The following is a 10,941-nucleotide window of genomic DNA, read 5'->3' as shown; positions in this document are numbered from 1 at the left end:
TTGACTTATAAAGAATCTCACTCTTTTATGAATCAAAGTAATAAACACTATATGTAACGACCTCAAAATTACTACCATTTTTTTATTTCTTTATATATATATATATCTATATATCTTGTAACAGAATAACATTACTCCGATACCCCTAATAATATCCACTATCACGTCTCAGACCTCAAGTGGTATCGAGCATACCTGTTCACAAAACATGCCACCTATGTAGTGGAAAGCATAAAAATACATTAACCTTATTTACAATACCAGAGTTTCAATAATTCCTAAAATATAAATATACATCTCCCAAAACCATACACAATGCCCTAGGGGCATACCCAAAAATACAATTCCCAACTCAAACACTTACCCTATAGCTAGGGCAATACAAAAGTTTCCCCTATCTCGGAGCACGCTCCGCATGCCTATCTGGATCACCTGAAATGTTTGGAATTCTGGGGTGATAGACCTCTCAATAAGACGGAATAAATTACTTCTAGTGTATCGCAAATAAGTTTTACTTGAATAACATAATTATTAATTCAACTATAACTATGATAACATTTCTGTGTAAAACATATCATAACTCACACTTATGCCTTTTAAAATAAGCTTTTAATTGAACATACTTTTAACTGTAATAGATAGATCTTGTTCTCTATAAAAACTATATACATTTATCTATTTAACTGTGAAAGCTTCCTTGGATGGATAACTGTATGTATGAATTAACCTTGCATGCTTGGATTGTGCGCCCCGTAGGCGGGACTTAACTTTGGCTGGCCTACTAGGCTAAGTCAAACTATAAACCTTTGAGTACAATTGGCCCCCTCAACCTGGTCCTGCCAGGGAGGTCCATGTCTCTCCTCTAGGCACAATCGACTATTTCACACTCTATTTGAGACATGTGGTTGCACTATCTATATTGTGTTAGCTATAGTACCGTGCTCTGTAATCTATGCTGGTCCATTAGGAATCTGATACTATATAATACTATGTCTATATATTACTGTTTTACCATGATTTTGTAATAAACTGTAATACCATGATTTTGCATAAACTGTATATCATAACTCTGTAATAACTATGTATCATGGTTCTGTAAAAGCTATATATAATCATGGTTCTATAAAAGCTGTAAAAATCCTATATTAAATCTCTATACTATATCTGCTATTTCTTATGCCACACAATTTAAATGAAACTCTTATACTATAATCTGTATTAAATTTGAGCCTTAATTCTTCTAACTTTCAATATCATTTGCACCTTTTTTTTTAGCCGTTAGTGTTTTCCCCATTCTTGGCCAGCTTAGGGAAATCTTTTGTGGGTAAATGTTGTTCAAGGGTTGGTGATGTTTGAAGGATATCATTGGCAGTGGCTTGTAAATGTTGAAAGAACATAGCACTGGGTAAGAGTTCGCTCCTCTTCTTTTCAGAAAAGCGAAAAAACTTTGGGCACATCCTTTATCATTAGCACGTTGGTGCCGTATTTAATGTGTAACGACTTGAAGAATAATGGTATTTAACTAATAAAGAGAGAGGGAAATGGAAACAAAAATAGAAGAGGGCAGTAAGCTTCGTCGACGAAGGCGAACTTTGGATGTAATAACTTAGAAAAATTAGAAGGGTCCTTGTCAACGAACACAGGGGATTCGTGATGAGGATATAAGAGGTGCTCGTTGATGTGTCTTGTCGACGAGCTCTATAAATAGTGAAAACTCGGATTTTTTGGATGAATGTTCAGCTCAAACTCTCCCGTTCTCTCTCTAAAACGCACCTCACTCCTTCTCTTTTCAATCCAGACTCCGTTTCTCACCGGATTGAAGATCTAAGGCTATCACGACGCTCTTAGTAAAGTTCTCTACAGGTCTGCCGGAACTGATCGTTGGGGAAGTTGGTTCGGAATTCATCCCAATATCAGGGTAAGGTATTTTATTCAGAATCTGCTTTCCCTGCAGTTATAGGAAATGTTGTATGTAGAAAAATACTAATGTTTTGTTTTGGGGGATGTCGTTTTTAGGGTGTTGAGTGGAGAACCCTATGGGTGTAGGGCTAGAGTCCAGTGAGGGCTTTTCAGGAATTGGGTAAGGGAAATATGTTATGCTAGGAAATTTGAATATGATAATATATAGAAATTTTACCAACACGTATGTATACCAGTTATTATGTAGTTTTTCAGAATATGTGTTTTTAAAGTATGTATGACCTGAGTAGATAATATTTGATGTAGAACTTTATATAGTTTTTCCAGTATATGAAATTATACAAAACATATAGATATAACCAGATATTTATAGAGATTATATAGACAGATATATGTACATATACAACTTTTATTCGAATAGTTTCACAAAACAGATATATATATATATATATATATATAATATATGTATACATATGTTTACTTAGATCAGTATATTATAGTTTTATACGGATTAGTATATTACATATGTTTATCCAAAATAGTATAGTACAGTTTTACTCAGATCAACATATATAGCATTTGCCAATATGCCATGTTTCCTATTACTATAACATTCAGAGTATACTGACTAAGTAAATAGATATATATTTTATAGACAGATATATAGAGATAGCATCAAGATGCTACAGATACAGCATATAGAGACTACAAAATTTACAGTACAAAAAGATAGCGTTATGGTAATTTTGGAAACATGATGAAAACAGTACGTAAAAGAGTATATATGTATATATTTAGTATTAGATCCCTGAAGAATGATTACAGACAGATACAGATAAAGAATACAGGGCATGGTACCATTGCTATATACAAAATAGAGTGCAACCACATATCTTAGATAGTGTGTGGGTACCGTCAACCGTGCTCGTAGAGTATGCAGCTCCCCAGTTCACTGGATTGAGGGGGCCGGTTTGACGAGGTATTAGCCAGTCCCGTGCCTAGGAGAGTATGCAATTTGGCCGGGTTGAGGTAGTGTATAGTATATTGACTTATCTGGAGGGCCGACTAGATTAAGTCCCACCTACGAGCTGCACAACCCTGTCATGAGGGGTCAAATCATGACATACAGAGTTCTAGGGATAAAACACAGTTATGTATATGTATACAATTTTACAGCTTTCATTATATATATAATATGATATTAGCAGTATGAATGATAGAAAGGTCAGATGATACATATATTTTAAGCTACTATACAAGTGATATATGGTTCTTACAGATTTACCAGATTACACAGTTTTACATGCTATTATTATAGTTTTACGACTCGGTCGCCACACACTAGTAATAGCATATTTCCTCTTACTGAGCGTCAACTCACCTCATTATTTTATCATTTTTTTAGGTGAGCCAGCTAGGCGAGTAGATCAGGCTCGCAGATAGAGAGTTTATTTGATTACCATGGATTAAAGGGTAAGTTTGTGCAAGGTTTTGTGTTTTGGGATAGATATTTCTAGAGAGAGATGTATTATATAGTTATGGTTTAGAAATACAGATTCTTAGTATTGTATGATGTGTATGGATGTATGAATTACGTTTCCACTGCATAGGTATGATTTTATATTCAGATTTACCCTGGTGCGTTCCAAGGCTCGAGTTTCATAGCAAGGGGTATCAGAGTAGTTCATATAAAAAAAAAAAAGAGAGAAAAAAAAAAAAGTCGTTTCATAATGCCTCATTGGTAGCCCTCCTAAGCAATAGCTTCTTGAAGATTGTGGTTTACAACCTTGTGTGGTGTGTTTTATTCATTTCCATTGTTTGGGTGTTTAACTATGTGTTTGGATAGGTTAGAATTTGTGATGGTCATAGGTAGTGTCCTAAGCCTTTTAAAAGCCATCGCAATTTTGATTCCTTTTCCTTCTTACCCGAATTACTTACAACCAATAAAAGTCCTTTTTGATTTTATGAATTGCCGTGTGTTTCAATGTTGAATAATTTTAATGAATCATGGGCCGCTAACATACCACTTATCAATATTATAATTCATTACTCAATTTTCGAGACTTGTTTCCATCTGTGCCATTTCTTGTTCATGTGAATTATACTTGAAATTGCTAGTCAAATACTCTTGTTCACATGAGTTCTTGGGTGGATGTTTACCCTATTTTCAATGAGAGATTTTATTTCTAAGAGACACCATGGTAAGGTCTTGAAGTCAAAACTCAAAAATGGAATGATCTAAATTCATCTGCATTTAGATAACTTGGATTATTTTGAATGGCTATATTTACTTACACATCGAGAGTTGGATTGATGCATTTGAGTTTTTCTCTAAAACTTTGTATTACTTATAAGTAAATTAATTAATTGAACATTCTATTTGTTGTACTAGTTTAAAATTCATGAGTTGGATAAGGGAGTTATTGTTTTAAGTTTTATTTTTGTTTTAAGGTGGTAGTAGTAGTTTATTTATTTTATTTTATTTTTTGTTTGTTCTTTTATTTTTATTTTTACTGTAGTTGTTGCTATTTTCTTTTGACAGCATGAATGATGTTTGTGGGTATCATCTCTGTAACGATCCGAGGAATAATGCTATTTAAATAATAAAAAGGGATGGAAATGGAAACAGATATAGAAGGAGGTGGCAGACTTCGTCGACGAACACTTCGCGTTCATCGACGACATTGCATTTTTAATATAATAACCCAAAAAAATTTTACACAGGGTCTCATCGACGAACACAGGGAGTTCGTCGATGAGCGCATAAGTAGGTCTCGTCAACGAAGCCATGCCTCGTCGGCGAGAAGATAACGAGAGGGGTTTTTAGACAGTTTGAATTTCGTCGACGAGGAGGTAGGGTTCGTTAATGAAATTACTTAAGGACTCGTCAACGAAATGACGTGTCTCATCGATGAATCTGGCCTTATAAATTGTTGAAACCCAAATTTTTTTGATGAAAATTCAATGCAAACTCTCTCTCTCTAAAACGCTTCTCCCTCCTTCTCTCTTCGATCTTGGCCCCATTTCTAGCTGGATTGAAGATCTAAGGCCACCATGACACTCCTGACGAAGTTCTTTGCAAGTCTGCCGGAGTTGATCGTGGGAGAAGTTGGTTTGGAATTCATCCCAAATCTAGGGTAAGACATTTTATTCAGATTATGCCTTCCTCGTAGTTATAAGAAATGTTGTGGGTAAGAAATACAGATGTTTTGTTCTAGGGGATGTTGTTTTCAGGGTATTGAGTGGACAACCCTGCGGGTGTAGGGCTAGAGTTCAGTGAGAGGTTTTTCAGATTTAAGGTAAGAGAAATATGCTATGCTATGAAATTTACTTACATTATTAGAAATTATATATATATATATATATATATATATATAGATATATATATATGTATGTATGTATGTATACCAAATATTATACGGAATATGAATTTTTAAAGTATGTATGTCCTGAGTACATGATATTGATATGAAGTTTTATGCAATTTTTTAGTATTTCAAATTATATAGATATAGTTAGATATTTTCAGATTTTATATAGACAGAGTATGTATACATATGCAGTTTTATTCAGATGATTACACAGACAGATATATATAACAGTATACAGATAATTATTCAGAACAGTATATACAGTGTATATAGAAAGCTATGTTTTCCTAAATGTCATAACACTCAGAGTATACAAATAGTTTATACAGACAGTTTATAAAGACATATTATATAGTTATAACATCCAGATGTTACAGTTATTCAGATATCACAGTATTTATAGTACATAATTATGGTGTTATGGTTATTTTGGAAATATGATGAAAATAGTATATATATATGTATGTATTTATATAGTATTACATCCCTGTGAAAAGATTACAAAAAAATACAGTTTATAGAGCACGGGACTGTTGCTAATACAGATAGAGTGCAACCACATATCTCAGATAGTGTGTGGGTACTGTCAAACTGTGCTCGGAGAGGATGCAGCTCCTTGGTATGCTGGGTTGGGGGGGCCAGTTTGACGAGATAGCAGCCAGTCCCGAGCTTATGAGTGGATGCAGTTTGGCCTAACTGAGGTAGTGTAGAGTATGATGACTTACTTGGAGGGCCGACCAGGTTAAGTCTTGCCTACGAGTTGCACAACCCTATCATGAGGGGTCAAATCATGACATACATAGTCCTAGGAAAAGAGCACAGTTATTTATATGTATACAGTTTTACAGCTTTTGTCATATATAGTATGATATAGTAGTATGAATGATAGAAAGTTCAGATGATACAAATGTTTTAAACTACTATGCATGTGTTTTACAGATTTGTCAGATCATGTAGTTTTATATATTAACGTTATAGTTTTACAACTTGGTCGCTATATACTAGTAATAACATATTTCCACTTACTAAGCGTTGTCTCACCCTATTACTTTACCGTTTTTCAGGTGAGTCAGTTAGGCGAGCAGAGTAGGTTCGCAGATAAAGTGACTACTTTGTTACCCTAGTTGTAGGGTAAGTTTTGCACATAGATGTATTTTTGAGATAGATGATATCAGAGGGAAATGTTTTACGGTTGTAGTTTGTATGTACAGAATTTTGGTATTGTATAGTATATGTGGTTGTATGACTTATATTTCCGCTATTTGGGTATGGTTATATAGATACCAAAAAAAAAAAATAAAAAAATGGAGAAATTTTGAGGATGTTACAATCTCTGCAAGCCCTCGTGAGACTATAACTTGTCCACTAGGGGGGAATCTAGGGATTCAAAGGCTTGTTGCATGCGCTAAATGCAATCGTGTTTCCCTACGAAAGTAGCTTTATTTTCCAATTTTGTACTTTATTTGAAGTTTTCTTTAAAATTATTTTGATTGCTAAGTACTAGCAATGTGCAAGTTGGGGGGGGGGGGTGTGATTAGTACATAATATTGCATATTTATGAACATTTATATGCCATCTTGGTGCACATAAATAAGTTAAATCATCTATGTAACATGCATATAGAACTTATTGTGTGATTTTTGTGATTTGTATGTAAATTGCAATAAATAATTGATTAGCCCTTGTGTGGAGTATGGAATGGCTGGAAAGACTTTAAAGATTCAAAGTACTAATTTTTGAAGTGAGGAAGGATGTTTGGAAGAATTGAATAACATCCAAGAGTGCTTTAATTCGGGCCAATTGAAGTAATGTAGCAGTTTTGCGCCATTTTGGTAAATCAATCATAACTTTTGATTTGGTTATCCAATTTATGCAAACTTTATCTCATTTCAAAGAAGGCTTCAAGCCCTACAAATTTTCATTTCATGAGGAAGTCTAACCATCCAAACTTGAGCTGGAAGAAAGGTGATGGAACCAAACAATAAATTTCAACAACACAAGGAGTGCAACTACCATTTTGGTTGGTGAAGAAGTGCAACTACCATTTGGTAGGTGGAGGTGTTTGTGGTAGGTATAGGAGTGTAACTAATAAATTGTGTTAGGTTTAGGAGTGGAGGTAGTAGTTTTTGAACCTATAAATAAGAGTCTTGTGTTAGCCTTTAGAGGGGGGAAAAGCCACCTCATTTTCTTGTATTCTCTCTCTCATTTCCTTGTAAACATTCAGAAGTGTTTAATTTAAGTATTTCTTCTTTTCATTCTAATGGTCAACTAAATTTCAAGTTAGGCTAAGGGTGGAGTCCTACATCCCATTATTGGTAATTCTCATCTCAGTCTTCGAGTATTTTATGTTTAAAATTGATTATTGTTCAATGATCTTTTTCTAAAAACTTTTGGTTTTGTAAACTTCTTGATTGATTGTAGACAAGTTAAATCTTTCCACAACCAATGCTTTTTGTTGTTACATTCTAAAAGTTTGCTAAAACATTTTCATTTGACATTAATCAACAATTTTTGTTAAACCTACGCATTTCAAGTGATATATCTTTTGATCAAGTTCAATAGGTATATTGATGTTGGTTGAGTTATAAAGATGAGATTTGAGTACCATTGATGAGATTAGGATGAAATCTAAAGCCTAACCCTTTAATTAAATTGTTATAATCAAGTGACAGTTGTATTCATTAAAATCAATCCTCAGACATCTCACTCTAAATTATTTTGTGATATATGAACTCTTAAACTTCCCAATTGAATCCCTGTGAAAATGACCTTGGGACTTCCAAGATTTACTATGCTTGACAATGAAATTTTCCTACACTTGGGAATTGGACAATGATGAACAAAATAAAATGACAAGCAAAAGATCCTTAAACACTCAAGCAATATCTCCAAAAATATTTTTCAACTATAAAGTGTAGGAGATAATGATGATTATCCTTTCAAAAAATATTTTCCAATAAGCACAAGAACTAGCTTTTGAATCTTGCAATGAGTGTGGAAAGATTCCCAAGCTGTAAAGAGTTTTCTGTTAGAATTGGTGTATTCCCAAGAGAGAGAGAGGGGGGGGGGGGGAGTGAATTGGAAATTTAAACTTTTCTCCTAGGTTAAGTTAGAAGTCAATATGATTTGGTAACCTAGGTTCTTTGTATACAATTTCAAATGTGCCGATAAATAAAATATGCGGAATTTAAATCATGCACATCATTCATACCATAATATATACGTGCGGTAAATATAAAGTGCGGAAATGTAAACAGACACATGATTTGTTATCGGGGTTCGGCCAAGTGTGCCTATGTCCTTGCCTCTAGCTCGCAAGCCCAAGGATTCCACTAAAGGCTTACTTAAGGGTGGAACAGTACCGATTACAACCAGGTCAATTAGCACAGGACTGACCTCAACCTTTACAACCAGGTCAATTAGTGGGGCTGACCTCAACCTACACGCCTTAACAGGATGGCGCACCTAACTTTCCTAACCGGGTCTAAGTCAATTCGGGACTATTTCAAAGGACTAGTCTTTCTCTTCAGGCCCGTGCCTAGAAATACAACAGTATTTGCAATCAAACAATATCGATACAATGATTGTGCTTTCATGCAAAGCAGATATGTACCCAGATGCGCTCAGTCACATACACCACAAGATGATTTAATATGTAACCTCATTGTGGTCTACTATTTCAACTCTCAAATGTATTTTCTATTAGTGTAATGAGTGCATGAGAGTATCAACAAGTAATCTTTGTATCACAAGATATTCAATCAATAGATTCACACAAAGAAGTTAAGTAAGTTTCAAATGTATCAGTCTGAGGGATATATCAATCACGTAAATAGTAGATGACATATATGCTTGGTTTGCAAAAGATGTATAGTCTTTGTATTCAGCAAATGATATGCAAATAGATATTGCAACAAAGATCTATATTACAAACACAAATATCTTCTCAAAGATATATCAATATAAATCACACAAGATATTTGAGTATGTTTTGAAATAGTTTTTGTAACACAAAGACAAATACAAGCTTCCTAAGATATTGCAACATAAATGCAATACTTAGAAGCTTAGGCAAATCTTCTTAGGATAGGCTTATGAACAAAGCCCCCTAAGAATACTCCGGTTTAGCTCTCGTTAAAATTGAATCAATCAAATACAAATAGGAGAGCAAACCTATAGCAATAAACACTCAATCAACTTACAAAAAGTATGAGCAATAGGAGAAGGTAAGTATGAGTGGTTTTAGTATGAAAATGAGTATTATAAGTTTTTGGATTTTCAAGGAATTTTTCCTAATCAAATATGCTAATCTGCTACTAATAATCCCAAATAAGGGGTATTTATAGACACCCCATGAATTATAACCATTGGGGACATAGCTGAGATTATTAGAAAAGATTAATGATGCTTTAAGTATTTTAATCTTGATAAAAATAAGTTAACTATGGTAAAAATGTAGGGCAACCCGAGAGACCCGGTCGACCGGAACCACTTCGGTGGACCGAAGTTCATATGGGTCGGTCGACTGAGACATTTTTGAACTGGGGACTCGATCGATTAGACGTACATGTCCGAGGCAATTTTTCCATTTTATCGAGGTTCGTTAGACCACGAAGATTTGCACTAGGTGATTCGGTCGACCAAACAGTTGGGATTTCTCCTGAGGACCCTCGGTCGACCAAACAGTTGCAATGCAATTTGGGCTCGGTCGACCAGGTGGTCAAAATGTTATCCTCAGGAGGTTTCGGTCGACCGGGAAGGTTTGAACTATAACGGGTCGGTCGACTGGGCTAAGGTCAAAATGTTGACCCAAATTGGTTTTAGTCGATCGAGGCAGAATGAACAGCCAAGGTCGGTCGACCAAAAGAGCACAAAGTGTGCATTTCAGTCATGACTCAATACACTTTCACCATATTCAAGTGTCTAACATTTATGAGTGTAAAGGTGAGTGTCCTAGGATCATTTTTGGGTCCTTTTGAAGACACCAAAAAAATTCAGTGTCGATCGATCAAAGTGTAAACCCTAAGGTATTTCTAAGGTCATTTTTAGTTATTCTTAGTTTGAGCTTACGTAATAGACCATGCATGTGATGCGTGTGCTTATTACAAACCAAAGATCCTAATTTACTATTACAGACCAATTACGCTGGAGAAACATATATTACAATCATAAATATAAATTGGTCTTCAAACTTTATTTACTTTACGTGCATCTTGATCTTGACGATTGAGGTTCCTGCATATAATCTCATATACTCATTAGATATTATGAGTATTTATCATAATCAAAACCGGACGTGACCTATAAAGTCAACATTTTCCCAACAAAATTTGTCAATGAAATAGTATAGGAAAAACTCAAGTTCACTCTCTAAAAGAAAAGGTTTTCAAATATGAATGAATCACAAAGTATAAGCTTTAAGAAATGAAATATATGAACTCGCAATGAATAATATTCAATCTAACCTCAAGTTGCAATGACTTTACAAATGAAAAAGATGAACTAAAATCTCTCTTTGTATAATGATAAAAACAAGTAGATATGAGAAAGAGAATCAATATATGCTTGAGTATGTGAGAGTATATGAAAACAAAGCACAAATATTTTAAAGAGTATTTCTAGCTAATCAAAGTGCTAATTATGCTTTGGA

Source organism: Malania oleifera, chromosome 3, assembly GCF_029873635.1.
Source record: "Malania oleifera isolate guangnan ecotype guangnan chromosome 3, ASM2987363v1, whole genome shotgun sequence".
Taxonomy (NCBI): Eukaryota; Viridiplantae; Streptophyta; class Magnoliopsida; order Santalales; family Ximeniaceae; genus Malania; species Malania oleifera.
The sequence above is the reverse complement of the archived record's forward strand: the minus strand, read 5'-3'. Positions refer to the sequence as shown.